Raw genomic sequence first — 23,379 nt, forward strand, 5'->3', positions numbered from 1 at the left:
GTCGCGCTGATGCGTTCACAGAATCCCTCTGAGCAATGGGAGCACTGGGCTTTAACTCCGTTTGGTTGAGGGCATTGCCGACGGGGAGAGCGGCCACAGGTGTTGCACGCAGGGACTCCTGGTCACTGGAGTCCCTGCTAGGCAGCTCGCAGCCCCGCCGGTGCCCAGAAGATGTAGTTAATTGAAGGGCTCCCCCTCGCAGCCTCACGGGAAGTCTCTCCTCGCAGCGGGACCCTCGCAGCGGGACCCGCGCAGCGGGTCCGGCAAGTCGTCGATCCAACCAGGCAAGATTAGAAGGCTGGGTCAGTCCAGGTCGCGCTGATGCGTTCACAGAATCCCTCTGAGCAATGGGAGCACTGGGCTTTAACTCCGTTTGGTTGAGGGCGTTGCCGGCGGGGAGAGCGGCCACAGGTGTTGCACGCAGGGACTCCTGGTCACTGGAGTCCCTGCTAGGCAGCTCGCAGCCCCGCCGGTGCCCAGAAGATGTAGTTAATTGAAGGGCTCCCCCTCGCAGCCTCACGGGAAGTCTCTCCTCGCAGCGGGACCCGCGCAGCGGGTCCGGCAAGTCGTCGATCCAACCAGGCAAGATTAGAAGGCTGGGTCAGTCCAGGTCGACTTTATGTTGCTATTTGTGATCTATCCTTGACAGTTGCCTGGCATAGAAAAATAACTGTAAATGCTTTGGTTGCCTCAAAGTGTGTGCTCCCTTTTGATGGCCTGTTTATCTAATAAGATAAATTTAGACAAGGTGAGAAATTGGGTTGTTGGCTGCATGGGGTGTTATTAACCCTGTTAAGGTAACAGCCACAATCCCTGTCAGGGTGAACCACAAAAATCACAAAATTAACCTGTGTTTAGCCCTCTGGTAGCTTAGCACAAAAGCAATCAGCCTTAACGTAGAGGCAATGTGTAAAGCATTTTTGAAGCTCACACAACTAGAAAACTCCGACACCAGTTAGGAAAAAATAGAGTAAATTTGTATAAATTATTTGCACCAAAAAAAAGAATGCAATCAGTAGAATCAATGTTTTTATTTTTTTAAGTTTAAGGTAAAAACTTGTGCCTAAATGATCATAGCGCCAATTGCAGAGATGTTACTTCATGAGACCGGGTCAAAGTAAAAAAATGTGGCTCACAGTGATGGATCCCGAGTTGGATACAAAGAGTGGATTGGGCCCATTGCTGGAGCTTGCCTTCGCATTTTAAGAGCTGCTGGATGAAGTCATGGTGAACCATGGTTCGATTGAACTTAGTCACTTTTTTGAAAGTGGAAAATCTCTAGCAGGACTAAGCTGGAGGCTGTAGCAGAGTTCCAGGAGGCCTCATACCCCTTTGCCTAAGGACTGCTGAACAGAATTTGCTGCTGCAGTGAATAGTGAAGCAGGAGCTGCAGCGCAGTCAGGCCAACTGTCAATGCACCTTGGGTGGATAGACGAGCAAGTTTGCCCCTGTCTTCTCTCAGTTCTCAGAGTAGTTTTTAGCTAAAAATGTAAAAGTCCCAGGTTTTGGATTTCAGCGATTTGGACACCTTTAGCACCACCACCAAGAGTCCTGGCCTGAAGTGGCACCACTTGGGGTGTTAGGAATCACTCAGGGTGTGTCCAGGTACGGGTTCAACATGGTCGGTGTATTTGCTGTCCCTGATGCTCTGACCAGGAGTCCAGCCAACTAGCCCTTGCAGTAACTCAGGTAGTCCTAGGGTAAACAGCAGAAACAGGGCTCAAAGAGCAGGGCAGGCCCATGAGGGTTGAAGTCAGGCTCCAGGCAGCACAATAGCCCTCCCAGGTGCTGCATAGCAGTCTTGTTGAGTATACAGCAGGCCACAGCAGCAGCCAGTCCTCTAAAAGGCTCCAGAAAGTGAACTGAATAGTAGGTCTGAGGTTCTATTTTTTTTTCCTGGGGCCTTCTTTGAAGTAGGACAATGTTATAGACAATGTCTTTTGAAATGCTTGAAATATCCTGCTTCCCCTGTCCAGCTTATTTTTTGCAATTGGGGGGACTTTGCCCAGTTCCGCCCCCCTGTTGTTAGTTGGTGGCCCATGCAGACATATCTAATCCCTCTATTGTGTGACTGTCTGAGATGTATAAACAAAGTCCAACTGCCAACTACACCCAGTCTTGTGATCCAGTAACAGGCTGAAGGCACCAAATATGGCAGGATGATGGCACATTTCTAAAAGTGCCATTTTCAAAATTGAAACTTAAAATTTGGCTTTACCATTAAAGAAGATGTGTAATTACAATTTCTTAGATACCAAACATGAACTGCTTACCTGTTCCCAAATAAAAATTAGCACTTATCAAATCTGATAACCCATTTTAATCTGATCTGTTAGAAATAAGGTATCTAGTTGGCAGAGGGTTGCACCAGTCCAAGTAGGGACCCTTATTTTAGTCAGGATAAAGGAGTCACATCTAAGATAACCTCTGCTCTCCCCCTTGGTAGCTTGGCATGAGCAGTCAGACTTATCTCAGAGGCAATGTGTAAAGTATTTACACATACACACACCGTAACACAGTGAAAACACTAAAAACTGAGCCCACACCGTTTAGAAAAATAACCAATATTTATCTGAATAAAACGAAACCAAAACAACGAAACTCCAACATACACAAGTAGAGAGATCATTCTTAAAGGTTAAAACAGTTAAGTCCATAGAAATTGATGAATTATTCACTTTTTGTATAAAGTACATGGGCTGCATCAAAATCAAAGACATAAACAGGCACAGGGGAGGTGAGGAGGCAGACAAGCAAAGCAATGCATCCTTTCCTTCCTCCCAGGGGAGGTGATGCGTCGGTTCCTTACTGTCAGTGGAGGTGATGCGCTTGTTCCTTACTGCAGTACAGGTGAGGGATGCGTCAGTTCATTGCTGTCAGTAGAGGTTACGCATCGGTTCCTTACTGTCCCGGGAGGTGATGTGTGGATCTTTGAACACATTGCCTCAGTTCCTTACTGCGGTTCAACATCGATGAAGAACTCAGCTGCCAGGGACGATGCATCAAAAAGCAGATGCACTGTGTCAATGTGGCGGAGCAGGCACTGCGACAATTTCACAGCCATCAAGCAGGTGTTTGTTGATTCTTCAGCTGCACACCAGGTCTTGCGTCAGTTTCAGAGCAGGTGCCACAGACATCAGTGACTCAGTGCTGCATCAGTGCTGCATCAATTCGTCCGCCACACAGCAGATATGCGTTGGTATTTTAACATCACAGCAGTGTTGCATTAGAAAAACAGGCACTGTGAGTTAATGCTTTTCTAGGTTCTTAGCAGCCAAACCACCTCCAAGAAACTGGATTTGGCATCACTTGGTAGGTCAGAACTCCCAGCAGAGGAGTTCACCTGCTGCAGATGAAGTCTTTGATGGCCCTTAGACTACTTAACAGGAAGCAAGCACATACACGTCCTTGGAGAACCTTGGATGCCTGATACTTAAAGCTAAGTCCATTCCTTTTATTGTCCAAGACAGAAGCAGGAAACTGCAGGCCAGCACAACAAAGCAACCAGCAGAGTGTCTGTCCCCTCTACAGTATCCAGCTTTTCTTCTTGGCAGAATTCCCTTTAGTCCAGAAGTGTTCTGAAGTTATGGTTGACCTGCTCCAGTACAAAAAACAGTTTCTGCTTTTGAGTGGGGACACTTCAAAGGAAAGTCTCTGTAGTGCACAAGACCCTGCCTTTCCCTGGCCCGGCTCCAGACGCACTGCTGGGGGCAGAGACACCTTTGTGTGAGGACAGGACAGCCCTGTTCAGGTCTCTGTGACAACTTCACCCACCACTCTAGCTCAGAAAGACCCATTAGCCTGCTGATGGGCCATCAGGATATGCAGGACACACCTCAGCTCCCTTGGTATTATGGTCTATAGTGAGTGCACAAACAGCAAAACTATCAACCAAACCCAGATGTAGATTCCATAGGCAGGCAGAAGCACAGAATGGAAAAGCAAGAAAATGCCTACTTTCTATTTTCAAACACGTAATTTAAAAGCCAACTTCACTAAAAGATGTATTTTTAAATTATGAGTTCAGGGACATCAAACTCCAAATCTCAATCCGTTCCCAATTGGAAGTTAAACTTGTAAGATCTTCTGAGGCAGCTCCAATGATAACCTATGGGAGAGATAGTCCCTGCAATAGTGGAAAACGAAATTAACAGTATTTCTCTATCAGGATATGTAAAACACACTGGTACATGTCCTGCCTTTCACATAGACTGCACCCGGTCCACCGGGCTTCCATGGGCCTACCTTAGGGGTGTCTTACATGTAGTAAAAGGGAAGGTTAAGGCTGGCAAGTCGACATGGCAGTTTAAAGCTGCCCACACAGTAACCGCAGTGGCATGTCTGAGGCATGTTTGCAGGGCAACTCATGTGGGTGGCACAATCAGTGCTTCAGGCCAACTAGTAGCATTTGATTTACAGACCCTGGACACACCTAGTGCAGTTTAGTAGGGACTTACTAGTGAATAAAATATGCCAATCATGGATAAACCAATCACAGATATGTTATACACAAGGAGCACTTGCACTTTAGCACTGGTCAGCAGTGGTATAGTGCCCAGAGTTCTAAAACCAGCAACAATGAAATGCAGCATATAGTCAAAATCAGTATGTCAGAAGGCAAAATACAGGGGAAACACACACCAAAGATGCCAGTTCTAACACTATAGGACAGGTAGGCCTTACAATTTTGAAAAACAAACATAGGAGTTTTTCACTGTCAGGATATGTAACATTTAAGAGTACATGCTCAGCCTTTAAATTACAATGCACCCTGCCATATGGACTACCTAGGGCCTACCATTGTGATAGCATATATGCAAGAAAAGGATATTTTGAGGCTTGGCTAGGGGGTTATTTTGCCAGGTCAAATTAAAAAACAACAGTTGATGGACATAATGCAGAACAATGTCATACATTCACCCCAGTACAGAGATCTGGGCCTAAATCCATCCATTTTTTGCACTCCACACCACCCCAGTTCAGACATGGCCATATGCAAATCAGCCTTGACCCTGTGCCTCATGGGAACAGTCCAGCCCGAACTGTGAAGCCATGTCTTTCCTGGACCGGAATCAAGCATCCTTGGACCGGTTTCTGGCTATCAGCCGTCTTCAGCCAGGATAGCATGACTCCAGTGGTGGGGAGAGCATGGGACTCACGTCTCAGCATACCCATCCCACTCGGGGTGACAAATGCAAAACAACAGTTGATGGACAGAATGCAGAACAATGTCATACATTTACCCCAGTAAAGAGATCTGGGCCTAAATTCATTGTTTCTTTGCACTCCACACGACCCCAGTTCAGACATGGCCATACGCAAATCAGCCTTGACCCTGTGCCTCATGGGAACAGTCCAGCCCGAACTGCGAAGCCATTTCTTTCCCAGACCGGAATCAAGCATTCTAGGACCGGTTTCTGGCTATCAGCTGTCTTCTGCTAGGATAGCTTGACACCAGTGGTGCGGAGAGCATGGGACTCACGTCTGAGCATACGTATCCCACTTGGGGTGACAAATGCAAAACAACAGTTGATGGACAGAATAAGGAACAATGTCATACATTCACCCCAGTACAGAGATCTGGGCCTAAATCCATCGTTTTTTTGCACTCCACACAACCCCAGTTCAGACATGGCCACATGCAAATCAGCCTTGACCCTGTGCCTCATGGGAACAGTCCAGCCTGAACTGCTAAGCCATGTCTTTCCTGGACCGGAATCAAGCATCCTAGGACCGGTTTGTGGCTATCAGCCGTCTTCAGCCAGGATAGCTTGACTCCAGTGGTGTGGAGAGCATGGGACTCACGTCTGAGCATACCCATCCCACTCGGGGTGACAAATGCAAAACAACAGTTGATGGACAGCCATTTTAAACTGCATTCAGACTGCAATGGCAGATCTCTGGCATGTTTTAATAGGGTATTTAAGTGGGTGGCACAATAAGTGATGCAGGCCCACTAATAGCATTTCAAGCCTTTTTCTATTGCTGCTTGTGCTTTAAAAGGGCAGCAGCACAAGCTAAAAATGCAAAAGGATGTTTTCAAATTGTGCATGGATGTTTGGGGAGGAACAACATGTTCCCCCCAGGCCATATTGCAGAGGTTTACGGGACACAGAGGCCCTGCTAGGGACCCTAACTTCACTTTCCGAAAGACGTTTTATGGCATTTGGACCACCACGAAAGGCTGTCCTAATCCTTACGGCCTTGCATCCATAGGCACACCTTCATTGTGGGGATTAAGCTCTGACAGCCGCCCTGATGAGCTCCTTGAGCCTGTCGAAGGCGGCGGTCTTTTCCCCCACCCAAATTGCTCCAACCACCGGCATCATAATCCGGCGGTCGGACTTATACCCTGGTTGTTGGGGGAAGTGTGCCCGACATCCTAATAAGGCCCTTAGTTTTAATGACATATCTTACTATATACACTTTATTCTAAAAAAATCATATATGTCAGTTAAGTAATTTCATGACTCCACTGTTTTACAAAGTTTTCGCAAATATTAAAAAGAAACAGCACGATTTGTCAGAGGCAAATGAGTGTATTTTCCCTTGACGCATTTTGTACACCAGTTTTAGATCTGAAAGCACTTTCCTGATAAAGGAATTGTGACGAGGGCACCGTTTATTGATGACATCTCATGTAAATAGCAATTCAAAAGATTTAAATTTACAACCAAGGGAAACTCTTGAGCGATTATAGCTAATCTCAAGACTGTTCTTAGAAGCTATGGTAGACAAATGGACTTTCTTCACAGTTTACTAGCAGGTCTGATAATCTTTTGGAGGTTGTTATGACTTTAAGCTTTAGTAGTTATAAACAATCCGTTAGTCTCTGTTTAATAGACAGTGGTTGTGGCTTCGGTCACTCTGCCCCATCTTTGCTACTAGAGCAATGGGCCGTTTTATCTCTCTGAAAAACCCTCTCTCTCAATGTCATTTCCAGGAACCTTTTTTGTCATGCAACAACAGATCAACTGTACAACCCTATTGGACGCGCAAATCAGTCTTGTTCAAGAGCTTTCCCGGCGCTTGGTTTTTAGGAAGGACGCTGTTTCAGTTTCACAAACTACTGACTAAAATGGTATCTTTGTCAGCATATTTACAAGCCCCATTCAAATGTGTTTGCGAGAGTGTCGTGTATTACCGTAATAATTTCCTAATAATGAAAAAAATATGATAATATATTATGATAGCAGAAAGGATTTGATTTATATTCATACAGGAATCCTTTCAAGTCATAGCTGTGCACATATCATTGTATGTGACACAGGATGCTTCATTCATACACACCAATAGTTTTTTTTTGTACCGCTGCAATTTCGTTTAGTAAACAACCTTTTCCTCTTTAACCATATCAGATGTTTATGATCCTTGCCTCTGTCATTCTGCCCTCTTCAGTTTCGTTTCCAGTAGAGGAGCATGAGAGGTTTTTTGTTACGCGCCAATGCTTACTATCTGACTCGACGATGTATTCCTGTCTATAAGATTCTCTCCATAAATACACGTGTTTCTCTATCAAATAACTTTTGATTAACATATGCCATATCGGTCCTTTTAGCCATAAGATGTTTGAAGACATCCTTTCAAAATTGTAATATTCAATATATTCTATAGGCTTTGGGAGGCGTTTGCGGTCTAATGATTACTTTTAAAGTGGGGGGGGGGGGCTTGTGGCCACATGCATCAAAGTCCGGTTTTGCGATTCCTTAATTGCGAAAATTAGGGAATCGCAAATAAGGAATCGCAAAACGGGATGCAACAATTTATTCGCATAATTTTTGCGATTCGGTAAAAATCTCAATTTTTACCGAATCGCAAATATTATGCGAAATCTAATTTGCGATTTCGCAATTCCCATTGATTTCTATGGGCTAAAAGGCCCATAGGAATCAATGGGAAGGCATTGACATTTTGCGAATTGCAATTAGCGATTCGCAAAATGTTAATGCATTCCATGGGTGCAGGGGGGGTCCAAAGGACCCCCCCCTGCACCCCTGAAATGTATTTTAAAGTGCATGTTTCACACACACATGTCCTAAGGACATGTGTGTCTGTAACATGACAGTGTTTAAAATGCTAATTTGAGCATTTTCATTTTTTTTCGCAAATTACCACGAGGTTCACCCTCGTGGTAATTTGCACCCCCAAATTGCGAATTCGCAATTTTAAAAGCAATCATGCATTGTTTTTAAGGAAACACAAATTTGCGATTCCTTAAAAGCAATCGCATTTTAGGAATTCGCTAAAAATAGCGATTTTCCCAAAACTGTTTAATGCATCCCAAAAACCTATTTAGGAATCGCAAACGGCCGAATTTACCGATTTGCACCGTTTGCACTTCCTAAATAGGTTGATGTATGTGGCCGTTGGTGTCTTGTGAAAGAAATGATCCAAACTCCTTGTTCTGTTTTGTGTGAAATATGTATCTATATATAGTTGAAGGTCCTGTCAAGGTCAAGTCATATTCCACAGTGAGCGAACATGTTTCTTTAAGGTGTTACGATATATGTCAATGAACTCCTGGGTGATAAAATGGACAAACTCATCAATTGTAATATGCAGAGGAGAAACTATTTATTACCTATAAAATAAAGTACACAATGCACTCTTCAAATGTTGACAGCTTTTTAACTGAGACCCAAGGCACAAAGTGAAGTTATCAGTATGCAAATTTATACAAGGTAACTGTTGGACCCGGCCCTTTAGGCAGGTTCACCCCGAGACTTTTTGCTTTTTCCTAGCCTGTTTCTGGAACCTGGTGGTGGTGATTTTAGGCCTCTGTGCACTTTTTCACTATGGTACAGTGTAAAGTGCTTGAGCTCTCTGTGTATGTGTGGTGAGTGACCTGCCCTCCCACAGGAATGAATGGGGAATATGTATGCCCATGGTAGTTCCTGATGTGTGGGGAGTGCAGGGGCGAGTTTGATATGTGCGAACTTGTGAGATTGAATGCTGCGTAATGGTATATGCAGCATGATTGTGTCTAGTCTATAAGTGCCTCTTTTAGAGGTTGGCATATTTGTGTAATTTGTGTCTGGCGTGTGATTGGCTGGTGAGCCTGGTCCAGGCGTGCCTGGGCCAGCTTGTGGATTGACTGTCTGGTTTGAGGATGACAGGGGCTGGGGAGCCCCAGGAGGTTGTCTGAGTCAGCCCGTGGATGAAAGGCTGCATCTGCTGCCAGGGAAGTGGGAGGAGATGGCACCTGGGAGTGAAGAGGGCTGTGCCTGCCAGCCACAATGCTGGCTCCACCTCCTGCTGGGCGACTGTCGCCCCTGCCCCTCACAGTCAAAGGAATTCCCTATAACCAGTTCTAGCTGGTTCTCACACTGCCTGCACAAAGACTTCAAAGACTTTTCTCTGTATAAGAAGGGGCTGTGTTCCCTTCCAATTTGTTCTTGTTTTTGGACTTGAATCTGCCAGGGGGGTGCTGCTGCTTGGGCCCAGGGAAATCCCTGGGCCCTGCCCAGCTCCTGGATGCCTGAGGGACTCCTGGGGGACCGCTCTGCCTTGCCTGGGCTGATGGGGGGGGGCTTTGCTTTGCCCCCTGGGAATCTCTGGGACCTTTGCAGCATGGAGAAGCTGCATTTTCCTGCAAAAGCGCTTGACTTGCTATTTTAGCACATGGAGCGCTTTAAATTTCCTTTAAGTGCTTGGGGAGCGCATTTATTTGTTGAAGCCGGTGCCCACCCGCCATTTGCCCCGCGGCCATGCCGCTAGTCTTAATTTTCTAAATTCACCTCGAGGGAGCCCACCCCTCGGTGAAGTGATTCCCCGCCTGCCTGCCTAAGCGGGGAAGCAGTGCTGCCCGCAGTGACCCGGAAGTGGTTGGCCGGCCAATCCCGGCACAACCGGCCGGAAGTCCCGCCCCGCAGCCAGGGGGAAGAAGAAGCATGGCGGCCGGTGAACAGGGTTTCCCGTGTGCCGAGGAAGCCCTGCAGCGAGAGAGAAGACAAGCTGCCTCGGAGCCACGGAGGCTCCACCTCGAGTCCCGGTCCCGAGATGGGGGACCAGGTGAACGGCGACGCGGGTGCTTTTGTGAAGGCGGGGCTCCCACGAGGAGGGAGAGCCCCGCCATGTGCTACCGCCGCTGGCAGAAGAGGCAGTGCGGCTATGTCCCAGCGAGGCTCCTGTGAAGGAAGAGGTGCCCCGCCTGCTGCCCCCGAGGAGTCCCACGATGGGGAGAAGCCCCATCAGAGGCCCGGTAAGTTAGGGCTGGGCCGGGTAGTGCGGGGGGCAGTGCTGTTCGGCTTCACGAGGGAGCCTGTGGATTGTTTCGGTGCCGGCTTGGAGGCACTGAGTCAGGGCGGCCCCGGATGGTAGTGGGCCGCCCCCACCGCGTTGACGAGTCTCTGAGGCTTGTGGGGGCATTTGGCTATGTTTAGCCCACGAAGGGCTCAGGAGGTACTTTCAGAGCCTCAAGGGCTCCCTGAGGAGCCGAGCCAGTGTGAAGCCCCAAGATATTGGTGGGAGACAGGGTGGTCCCGGCTGGCAGTGGACCGCCCCAGCGTTGCACAGAGTCCGTGGCCTTAGGGGACAAGAGTGTTTTAAGAGCCTGTGTGGCTCCAACGTTTGGGACCTGTGTGGTGTCCAGAGCCTGTGTGGCTCCCAGTTGGAGCAGCTCTGGTTCTAGGGGCTAGTGACAGCCCCTGTCGCAGTTTTTGTTGATTTCCGGCTGCCCAGCAATTAGTGGGCAGCTGCACCATTTAGGCGTAATTGGAGAGAGAGTCCCTGTGTGGGACAGAGGTGGCACAGTGGTGCCAGGCCTGCTACAGCTGCACAGCACTTAGTGCCAGCTGCAACGTTTAGGCCCTTGTGGATGGTTCCCAGGTGCCCAACAAGTAGTGGGCACCTGCTACGTTTAGGTTTTGCGCCAGTGGCGCACCCCTGACTGGCGCTGCATGGCAGCACGCCCTGACATTCTGGACACAGGGCTGTTTTAGTCCCTTTATTAGATGGGGGCTAGTATGTGATTTCTGCACAATGTGATTTTTATGTTTTTAATAGTAATTGCTAATGTGAGTTTTGCGCAATGTGGTTACCTGCTATGTTTAGGATGCTAATTGCCTACTGTGCGTTTTTGCGCTATTGAGTTGTGTTAGGGCACCTCTGAATGTTTTTATGCATCATGTGTCTTCCTTGTCCCTGCGCTGCACCTCTGAATGTTTTAGGCATCATGTGTCTTCTTGCGCTGCACCTCTGAATGTATTTTATTGCATCATGTGCTTTGTTCTGAACACCGCTGATTGTGTAGGTTTATGCATCATATGTTTTCTTTCCTTACACCTCTCAATGTTTAAGGCATCATGAGTCTTCTTGCGCTGCACCTCTGCATGTATTTTATTGCATTATGTGCTTTGTTCTTAACAGCGCTGAATGTGTAGGTTTATGCATCATGTGTTTTTCCTTTACTACTCCTCTGAATGTGTTTCATGCATCCTGGGTAATGTGTTCTTGTTTATACCCCTAAATGTATTTTATTTATAGGTGGTTGTTCTTTTAGTACAGGTGGTCCTAGTGAGGTCCTGGTTCCTGTTACCAGTGGTCACTGGTTGTGTGCCATAGTTGCTAATTTGTGCTACTATGATTTTTATTCTCTATTATTCTTTATTCTAAAAGTGCTATTTCTGATTCTGACAGTGGCCCATGTGGCCCTGTCCTGTACATAATCCCTTGTGAATATTGCCCGTGCCAGTTGGCACCATGTATTTTGTGTGATACTATCTGATGTGTTTTTACAATACAAAAGTTATTTTATAATAACCTTGTGTGGAGTTCCTTTTGTGGTGTGCCTAGGATGTTGTTGCTGTTGTGTGCTGGCGCAAATGCTTTACACATTGCCTCCGATTTTAGCCTTACTGCTCGTGCCAAGCTACCAGGGGGTGAGCAGGGGTTATCTTGGCGTGTGACTCCCTTGCCCTGACTAGAATGGTGGTTTCTGCCTGGCTTTGGTGCAAGCCTTTGCCAACCAGAAATAGCCAATTCTAACTGTAACTGTCTTTAACAAAGTGAAGATTTAAAACAAAATCACAACCTTTATGCCTAATGGTATACTTTAGAGGCAATATCACTTTAAAAATGTCTTTGTCAGTTCAACATAGCATTATGTATCCCAAACAAATGTACCAGTACAAAAGGTGATTAAATCTGTGAAAGGTGGTGATATCATGATTTGAAATGACTTTAAAGTGTTCTAACCGGAACCCTTCACCACTATCCTATATACACCCAGCATGTGCGCCTTTTCTTACTTGACACACTTGAAGGCAGATTTACTATTGTTTCTCGCAATGCAGCAAGGGAACTTGAGGCATTACGTTGATTGAAATGGAGACAGCAGAAATGTGCCATATCTGTTAAGAAATGGCACACTTCAGCTCTCTCCTTGTGCATGTACACTTGTGGCTGCCTAGCACCAATGCTGGCACCCTTGCACCATGGTGCACAGGTGCCTCCATAGTGTTCAGGATTGTTTTTGCACTGAAAGGGATACCTTCCTGCACAAAACAATCCTCAGAGGCATATTCCTCTTCATAGGTGTGCCACAGAATGCAGCACATATACAAAGGGGAAGTAGCGAGGGGCAATAACGATATTTCTTCTCATTACGCCCCATTTGGTGCAAACCCAGGTTTACTAACTTTAGTAAATCTGCAATTGAATCAAAATACATGGGTGGATGCTTGGGAATGCCCATTATCCACCCATGTAACGCCTCCCCAACGCAGGGTAATTCAAGGTACTCGGCGGCTAAAAGTGACACAAATCGAAATTTGTATTGCTTTGTAAATGACGCTTCAGCACTTGAGTGCCTTGCTTCAGCCTGCGTGATGCAAGAACAAGGCAAGTGCATAGTAAATCTGGCACTCGGTCATGAATTATGCTAATAACCCTCTCTAGGACTCACACACACCTAGCACTCAAATGGGATCTGTATAACCTGACACTGCTTATTCTCTGTCCTTGTTGCTTTTTGAACTTTCTGTTAACACTCTAACACTGACTGTTCCTTTGTCGTTTTCCCTTTTATTTGTTTCTCTCCCAAATCTAAGTTAATATTTACTTATTCTCTTTTTGTTGTCACTAATACAGAGAAAAGACCTACCTTTAATCTTTTCTGTTCTTTCCCACACGGCTTCAGATGTGTATTCTGACTGCCTCCCATCACAAGGTGGCCTCCAATCACTTGTGCTGAACTTCTTCAAAATGAAACTATTCTCTGTCTCATCCTCTTCTACCCTGCAATTACTGATCCTGTACTATTAGGTACTGAACTGAAGCTATAAACGTATCCACATTGCATGGAAGCCTTCAACAATATTCAACTCAAGTACTTTCCGCGAATTCTTCATCTCCACCGCTGCCACTGCAGCATTTTTCAGGGTAATGAACATGACAAAGTTTTGCCCTCATCTTCCCTTAGAGTCTACTCTTCTGTCCATCAACATCCGACACGTAAGCAAAGCTGACTATTCCATTAGCTTTCTTGTTTATGTTTCACTCTATGTTTACTTTCTGCACCAGAAAAACGTGCAGAACTTTGCAGCACAACGTTTATTTAACAATCTCCAAATATGCACCGCCTGCCACTGTCATCTTATTGTCTGGCTCTCTGCCAAAACATATTATTAGACAACCTCTAATCCTGAATTCTAAAGTATCACTGCTCCAGATCTCGCCTAAGACATTGCCCCGCTCGGGTACTCACAACGTAGCTGCTCTTTTAATTGATATCTCTTGTCATATCCATACCAAAGTGGTATGGGTATGAGAAGAGATGCCCTCTCTCTGAGCATTAATCATCTGACAAGCCCACACTTCGGGCCCATCATCGATGAAGGCATCTACCACTGAATGCTCCCCAGAGTGTGATAAGGAACATTGAAAATGCAGAATCCGGTCAGTAAAACGTTACACTGACCCATTTCTTTCTTTGTAAATGTCTTATTCAACCTACATTATAGTGTCACTGTACTACAAAAGTAAAACACATTTTAGAATGTTTTTAATTTTCTTAAAAAACACGTTGCATTTGCAATTTGACTTACATTAATACACATTTTTCCATAAAGAACATGTTAACGATTAAAACATTGTCCCCAACAAAACACACATATTCCAAAACAACAGCAAACGTAAATGCAATCACAGGCAAACTTTGATTACTAAACAGGTGATGTACAAATCTTTCTAAAGGCTACTAAAATCAATTAATAAATCATGAAATACAAAAAATACATAATGAATAATGTGTAATATGGTTGTCGGAAACAATGCCATGAACAGATTACTTTATTTCGCTCCTCCCTATCATTACACTTCGACTGCCACCCAAATGATTCTCAAATATCTCTTTGATTCTTGTTGGAAGGAATATATAAGATGACTGTTTAGCCTTCAATTAATCAAACCAGGGTGTAATGCACACTCCTGCAGCCCCTGCGCAGCGGCGGCCCCCCAACCATTCAAGGGCCCCATAACACTTCATTCGGTCTCCATTTAACTCACGACCAATGTATATCTTTAGGATATGGCAGACTGTGAGACCCCTCTACACATTCTGCAGGGGACCACATCAGTTTGTGTTGCACCACTAAAGCTAAAAGGCAGATTTATTGGAATGATCAAAATCAAGTACATGGAATTATCTTTATTTCCTTTTGCGAGACAGCTGGGGGACGTAGCTCCTTCTTGAGCAGAGCTACACCTTAGGCTGCCTGACTATGTCATAGACGATGGGATTAAGTTGCTCAGTTCGGACACATGAATGGGCACATCCACAAAGCATAAACATAATAATGCTGGATACTGGGGGTTTTCTCTGTGGGGAATTTCCCATGCTTTAGCAACTTATTGGTTTTCAGACGAATTTTTATTCCCATAAAACATTAATACTTAATGCTATGATGAACAGTGAGCAGTACTGCCTGATCCCCAGAATGCACGCCTCATTAACGTGGATAGACTATATAATGGCATTACTCATCTCAAGGCCTCAATGTGCAACTGTAGTAAGGGTTTTGGAGGGAGACATGCCCTGCTGTAGTGTACAGATTTAATAGTAACGTCAGCCTAGTTGGAGCATAGAGGCATATCAGGCATGGAGTTGTTGCATTATTTAAAGGGAATCACTTGCAGGATGCACATGGTACGGCTAGGGATGAGCCCCCATTTATGTAAGAACCAACTGTATAGTTAAAGGGCTTTTACTAGATGTGCCTTTCAAAGCACGTCTGTGCTGAGAGCAGAACGCATCCAAAGAAATCGAATGTTCCATTATTATCATTTGCCAAATGCTTATCTGATGCACTTCAGGCTTTTTCAAGTTCATTGTGAGGCAGAAGAGAATTGATTCACACATACAACATCATTATCTAATCCTCCCAAAGATGCCTAATGCATTGATGATTGTGGACATAAAGTTACGTTTTGTTGGAAATGGGCTTTATTTTCTTAGGGTTATCCCCAAACGTTTTGCTTCTTCCTCCTATTTTTCTCTGATCTGTTTCTGTTGGTTTTAGTACTCTGGGCACCTTACCCCTGCTATTCAGTGCTAAAGTTCATATTGCTCTCTGTGTAAATTGTGTTATGGATTGGTGTTTCCATGATTGGCATATTTGATTTACTAGTCAATCCCTAATACCGTGCACTATGTGTGCCCAGGGCCTGTGTATCAAATACTGCTAGTGGGCATGCAGCACTGATTGTGCCACCTACATAAGCAGCCTGTAAATGTAACTCAGATCTGCCACTGATGTGTCTGTGTGCAGTCTAGTACTGCCATGTCGACTTGGCAAGTGCACCCACTTGCCAGGCTCTAACCTTCCCTTTTCTTACATGTGAGTCACCCCTAATGTAGGCCAAAGGTACCCCCGTGGGCGAGGTGCAATGTATGTGAAAGGTAGGACATGCCCTGGTGTGTGTGGCACGTCCTGATAGTGAAATACTGCCAATTTCGTTTTTCACTGTTGCAAGGCTACCTGTTACTATAGGATAGAATTGTAAGTTTGCTTATAACATCTTATAAACATAACTACCCCTGAGACCCAGGTAGGAAAATAAAGTTTAATATGCCAGAACTCAGAATGTTAAAATGCATCTTTTAGTGAGCGTGGTTTTTACATTCTGTGTTTGAAAATACCAATTTTAGAAAGTATGTATTTTCTTGCTTAGCCATCCTGTGTGCCTCTGCTAGGATGCGTATTTACTGTCTGGCTTTAGAGTGACAGGGGCCGGGGATGTGCCGTGGCTCCCGAGAGTCTGTATGAGTCAGTGCTGGGGTGAATAGACCTGGGCTGAATTCAGAGTATTGGGAGGAGTTTTCACTAGCACCAGATTAGGCCTGGTTTGCATTTAGATTGGTGGGAGGAGATTTCCCTTGCATTTTCAGGTCACAAGACCAGGGATTTCATCATTATGAAACCAAAACTGTTCTGCACCAATTAAAAGTGTTATTTTCAGGTCACATGACCGGCGGGCTTACGCCGGGCTTACCCGGGTCGCGGCGCGTAAGCGCGTCGGATGTTTAAGCTGCGCGATTGTATTCGCTCGAGTGCTTCCGGGTGCGCTTACGCCGTGCGTATCACGTGGACACGGCTACGCGATGTGTCACAATGATGGTTTTGTTCACGGCAATAGCGCTAACGGGACGCTCTCCGGAGCGCGCCCTGGGGTGCTTCAAAAGACTATGCTTTCCGGGTTGCTCACCGGGGCGCGCCCCGGGAGCGCACCAGGGTGAAAAAAAAAATATATATATATATATATACATTTAAAAAATTGTTTTAAATACAAATAAAATATAGGATTCATTAATTTTCAAAAATATTACTTTTCATAGCTATAGACATTTGCTATTAACAAAATTTTGAAATTCCCCCAAAAAAACATAGGTTTGGGGCCTTATATATAGTTAGGAATTAGCATTTAAAAAACCTATGAAATTCACTGAAAAAACCATAGGTTTCACACCAGTTATAGTTAGGAATTAGCATTTTAAAAACCTATTAAATTCACTGAAAAAAACATAGATTTCACACCAGTTATAGTTAGCTGGAAATTTTACTGACATAAAACCATTGAAATTCCCACGTTATAGTTAGTTGTACTCACTATAACTTGCGCGCCTGCAATGCACTGCTGATGACGTCACATATTACATCACTCATGACATGGTCAGTGACATCACTCATGACATCACTGATGACACCATCCTTGTGACAGACTGACAGACCTCCTTTCAGTGTAATGTAAGCCTTGAAACATATATTCAAAAATAGAAACTAACATTTTCAAAAAAATTGAGATACCCATACCACTTACAACAACCAATTCAGTAATTCTACCATCTATATACACATACTCTCATTCAGCAACAGTTCTATGTAGTCACTCATACATATACTCACTCATCATATGTAGTGATACACCTATACATCGTGTTACACACCGACAGTCATCCAAAAGTTACTCACACACATACTCACACATGCAAATAAACTATTGAACATCCATTTATTTGCATATACAACTGTACACACACTACCACCTTACTTCTAAGGAAACTTACACATACTTACTCTCTTAAACAATCACTTATAGAAACACATACTTATTTAAACAGGAACTCTTACAATCTCTCACTCTCACATATACTCACTTATATATATCAATACTCACATATACTAGATTAAAACATATGTCGTTATTGATCAAGACAATAGTGATACAGTCGTTTACTCACTAACACACACATATACACACTCATCCATCCATATAGTCCTGTACATATGCTGTCTTCAAAACACATACAAACAGTGAGGCAGTCACGAACCCATGCAGCCACTTATACACAAAGTGAAACACTGATACATACATTTCAATATTTAAAAGTTACTCGCTAATATATGTATTCACTAAGATACACTTAATAAGCCAGTTAACCAATCAATATTTTATTAAAAAAACATCCATTTACACACTTATTTAAACATTTATTCTTCCATCGACCTTTACAAATACATATATAAAACATATTTATTTTTCAGAAAGACACACATTCACTGGATGGTGTCATCAGTGATGTCATGAGTGATGTCACTGACCATGTCATGAGTGATGTAATATGTGACGTCATCAGCAGTGCATTGCAGGCGCGCAAGTTATAGTGAGTCCAACTAACTATAACGTGGGAACTTCAATGGTTTTATGTCAGTAAAATTTCCAGCTAACTATAACTGGTGTGAAACCTATGGTTTTTTCAGTGAATATATATATATATATATATATATATATATATATATATATATATATATATATATATATATTCACCAGCATTGCGGGTCTCTTAGCCTCTTAATGGCGGCGGGCTCAAGGTGAGGTCGCAACCCTCCAAACTTGCTCAAAACGATTTCTCCGTACTTCTCGTACAAAATCAACTTGAGCCCAATTGTTTCTTTAAGCCTGAAATTTTAATTCATCATGCAGCAAACAAACGCCCAACACCCAATATATGTATATTTTCACCAAAAGCTTCCTTCGCACGAAAACAAGTAATAAACACTCACAGGATTCTGTTTTACCCCAAATTCCTTTAATTATCCAGCAGCATCCAATTCTCAAAGGAAATACCGACACGTTTCATTATCTACAGATAACGTGATCACGGTTAATATTACACATTTGAATCACCCTATAAAAAAGTGAAAAACCAACCATGTGACTTCTGATGTCACACAGTATTAACCTGCACAGATTTCTGGTATTCGTGGTTACAAACATACATGGTGTCAAACCTTTCGTTTAAAAAACGGCAGTGGCATGTCACAAAAAATCATGTATTTATAACCAAAGTTGTCTCATCCTTTATGTAATGGACGCTCATTTTGCATCATGATGTCTTGTTTTTACTCTTTTTAACCATGTTCATAAGAAACTTGTACCAAGAGAGAGGAAGTCTGTTCTTTTTCCTCTAAGGTGTCAACTGAAACTTTATCGATTTTTTTGTGTTTACATTTTATCACAGTCCATGTTGCGCGAGCTGGTATCCTTATTATACTCCTATCTTTGAAGGAGCACCTGCATAATTTTATAGGCTTAATCATAATACCATGATATAATATTATGCCTGCACATTATTTTTGAACCTATATAGATCGGAGCTCCAATTCCCACTGTTTACAAAGAAGGCCCAACATCAGTTCTTTGTATTTTTTGTTCCGCATATTATATTGCGGCCAGGCTTACTCCGTATATATTTAAATATTGCTGTTGTTAAGCCCTTCAGTGGGCTATTTGACCCTTTGAAAGTCACATTCATTACTATGTGACAACTTCTATCCTTGCCCTGCTGAGTTATTATTTTACATTATTTTGCGTATTTATGCCCTCTAGTGGGCAGTTTATTGATTTGTTATCTTGAAAGACATTACCATTTAACTATTTAATATGATTTAATTTTGTTTGACAACAAAAAGAAAGACATTACCACTGCATACTGCATGTATAAACATTCTGACACAAGAGAAATTTCCCCCACCACCATGTATGTTAAAAAAGAACACATTTTGTCTCCTCCTCAGGATGTACATCACTATGCCATAGTTATCATTTATGCAGTTTTTAAAGATGAACATATAATTCTTCACTTTGATTGATACCCCACGGAGTGAAAGTTCTAAAGTTCAATATTTGACGGGATTCTCTGCGCCTCAATTTCTTTTCCCAATCCCCACCTCTCACATGTGGAGATATTGTTTTGAGGGCATAGAACTGTAAAGATTTCCAGTCTCCTTCATGGCTCAGTTCCATATGTTTCGCAACCGCGTTGCTCCTGCCCTTGTTAATTGTTGCTCGCACATGTTCGAGTATTCTCTTTTTCAACTCACACTTCGTGCTACCTATATACTTTAGTAAGCACGGACATTCGATCATGTACACGCGAATTAGCTTTTACACGTTATCAGTTCCTTTATGTGCCATTTCTTGTTGTTAGGTAACGCATCTTCCGTCGTATTTTTAGCAATCTCGCAAACTTTACATGTATGGCATTTTAGGAAGCCGTTTGTCCTTAGCCATTGCGTCCCTTTATTTTTTTTCCTGATCTTGATGATGGCTATGTACCAATTTATCTCTCATGTTTTTGGCACGGCGAAATGTGATGCTCGGGTTTTTACCCATTATTCTGCTAACTGTTGGATCCAATTGTAAGAGCTTCCTATTTTTCCTCAGAATTTCCACTATTTGTTTTGATTCTCTGGTATGACCCAGAATCAGTCTCACTGTGGTATCTTCCAATTGGGTTACATTTAAGTTTTCTTATACTTTATGATTCTCATCCAAAATGTCCTGTCTTTTCTTCTCATTGGCACATTTCCAGCATTTTTTAATGATGCCTTCTTTGTATCCAAGATATTTAAATCTTTTTGCTGTATTTTTACTATGCTCCTCCCAATCTTGTTGTTCAGAGCAGATGCGACGTAGTCTTCGAAATTCACCATATGGGATATTGTCCTTCACTGACGATTTGTGGAAACTGCCTGCATGTAAGGTGGCATTTGTAGATGTCTCCTTTCTATGAAGTGGGATTTCCAATTTGTTGTTTACAATTTAGATCTCTGTGTCCAGGAATATAGCTCTTTCATTGCTGATGCTATAAGTGAATCTTATCTTAGCATCAAGATTTTATAATATTCCTCAAATTCCTGTGCAGTACTATTCCACACAATTAGGAGATCATCAATATATCTTAGCCACTTCATGACTTTGTTTACAAATCTGTCCTTGTTAGGATACCACGCTATTTGTTGTTCCTACATCCCATTTTCAAGTGAATTCCTTGCAAGCTCAATATATGCGCTTCTATCTTTCTCAAATAGGCATTTTTTTCTGTAGTGCTTAACAAAGTTGTTCAGGCCCACACATTCCAGGTGATTATGCTCATGTGTCCCACCATCACTCCATGCAATCTACCCACCACCCATTAGTCTGAGCCGGAATCCCTATTGCCCCCAGCTCAGGCTCTCATGGACATCTCACTTCTCCAGCCCACTACTCAGAGGGTTGTTGTGCATTGAAAATCTGCATTATAAAAAAGTAAACAACGTCCTCACCAACCGCCCGGGTAAACACTTGAGAACTCAAACCATGTCTCCCCTCCCATATTGGAACCCCTCCCCCACCCTGAGCTTGCTAACTCATTTGTATGTGACTGTCGCAGGTGAAGGTAACTCCCTGGCTAATCACTTACATATTATTACGAACACGTAGTGCCTCAAGGCCTTTACAGTCTGAAGAGCCCAAGGGAAACTGATGCTGAAAAAAAATAAAACACTACACTTCCCTCATACAAACACAACAAACAAACACCCCCACTGACTGGATACCCTCCCCTCACATTTCATCTCACAACACACAACCAACACGCCAGTCAAAGAGAAGAAAAATCAAAAGAACTCTAAAAAGAAGAAGCAAGAGAAGAGAAAAAAAGAGGGTGGATAACATAAAAGTCCTCTGTCACCCTTCATAATGACCCTCTACACTGTGTGCTGAGCAATCTGATGGCACATGAAACAGCAGAACAAAGTCCCTGGGGCTCACAACAGGAGAAACACTGGGACTCCAGCCAGGGTATGACATAATTTAGCTGTCAGTCAGCCATCGCAATAGCAGCTGTACAATCTATTCAGTGGTGCCTGGAGCTCTGCCAGGCCCCCACATCAGAATCCAAGTGCCCACCTTCGCTCTGTCCCAGATGCTACTGGCCAGACAGGACTGGCTTGTCCTCAACGACCTCTGAGACACCGTCTATTGATGTCGCTGATGTCACTGCTTCTACCAGTGCCCTTGCTTCTTTTTTCCAACTGTCACTGTTCCATATCAAGCATGCGATCGTGTCTGACCACCACTCGGGTGTTCAAACGCACCTCTCTCCTGTGACTGCCACATCATCTCCCAGCTGCTCCTCTCTAATCAAGAGTCAAGTGTCCAGTTGGGGTCCTCCTCTCATCCAGGTACTGGGTCCCCGCTGCATGGGACCCACCCTTGTTGTGAGCTGGGGCATGGACCACATCTCCCAGGCTCCATTGATGCTGACTCATTGGCAGGTGCCCGGAGGCACATAAAGCGAGTTACAAGGCCCTGCAGTACGGGACATGCACAGGCTGCACCTCGGCAGAGCCTGGGCCAAGTGCAGGCCCGTCCATGCCCGTCGGAGCCCAGAAGAAGCTGGGTGAACATCCACAAGCAGACTCGGGTTTAAACGATGGGGAAAAGAAAGACAAATCCACCAACAACAGAAGGAGTAACTATGACGTTGCTCGATCCTTTCCTGGCAAAATCCACTACAGAATTGCAAAAGAGATTGCCCTAACCGAGAAAAGACTTTTGTTGTGGGGCAGGTCTTGTGAAAGTGAACACATTATGATCTCCGACTCCAGTTCTGAAATAGTAATCCTCATGGAGGGGGTATTAAAAGATAGTATCCCTGAGCCACTCCTTCCCAGTCAAATAAATGCAAGCACCATTATCCCTGCTATAAAGGGGGAAAAGACAGATTTACTAAAGGAGATGTAGCTGATAGGGCATCAGTTATTGACCAAATCCCCCCAAACATTGGCGCTCCACTCTGCACATTGGCAGAGTTCTCTTTGGCGTTGGGCAAATTGCTACCAAAAAAGGCACCAGGGCTGTATAGAATCCACAGTGACCTGTTTAGAAATGAACAAGTAGTATGGACACCCTACCTACGGACTCTATTTAACCCCATCCTCCAAGATATGGCACTCCCCCCGACCTGGGCCAGCGCAGAAATCATTCCTATCTATAAAAAAAATTCCCAGTTCAATCCGGAAAATTATCGGCCAATAAACCTTATTGATGTAACTCAAAAGATATTGGCCCGTGTTCTCCTAGGCCGATTGCAACCATGGATGGATGAGATGAATGTATTCACTCCCCAACAAGCTGGTTTTAGGTCTAAAACCTCAGCCATCGACCAGATCTTCAGATTGCAATTGGTCCATTCGAAAATCTAATCCTGGAGGGTGGCAGTCTTTACCTAACTTTTGAGGATCTTAAATCCGAATTTGATATGGAGCAGTGGGATCAGCTATGGGGCCTACTCCATGATATGGGAGTACCAGAATACCTTTGCCAGCAGCTGAAGCGCTTACACGAAGGCACCTATGCGAGAATAAGAAATGGTAAGAAAGGGGAATTGACAGCTCCCTTCCCTGCAGAGAACAGGGTGAGACAGGGATGCTTGTTAGCACCGCCTCTGTTCTCCTTTTTCTAAATTGTTTATTTAAAACTCTCCTAGCAGTGAAGGACACAGACTCACTAAGGTTAGCGAACCGTAAAATATCAGCTTTAATGTTTTGAGATAAA

General features: G+C 44.0%; 1 protein-coding gene across 1 annotated transcript in view; it reads left to right on the plus strand.

Annotated features, from left to right (window-relative positions):
- PTGFR (prostaglandin F receptor) overlaps positions 1-23,379 on the plus strand; it is a 165,087-nt gene that overhangs the window by 83,971 nt on the left and 57,737 nt on the right. The gene's annotated exons all lie outside the window — the stretch shown is intronic.

The sequence above is a fragment of the Lissotriton vulgaris genome, chromosome 1_1 (genome assembly GCF_964263255.1).
Source record: "Lissotriton vulgaris chromosome 1_1, aLisVul1.2, whole genome shotgun sequence".
Taxonomy (NCBI): Eukaryota; Metazoa; Chordata; class Amphibia; order Caudata; family Salamandridae; genus Lissotriton; species Lissotriton vulgaris.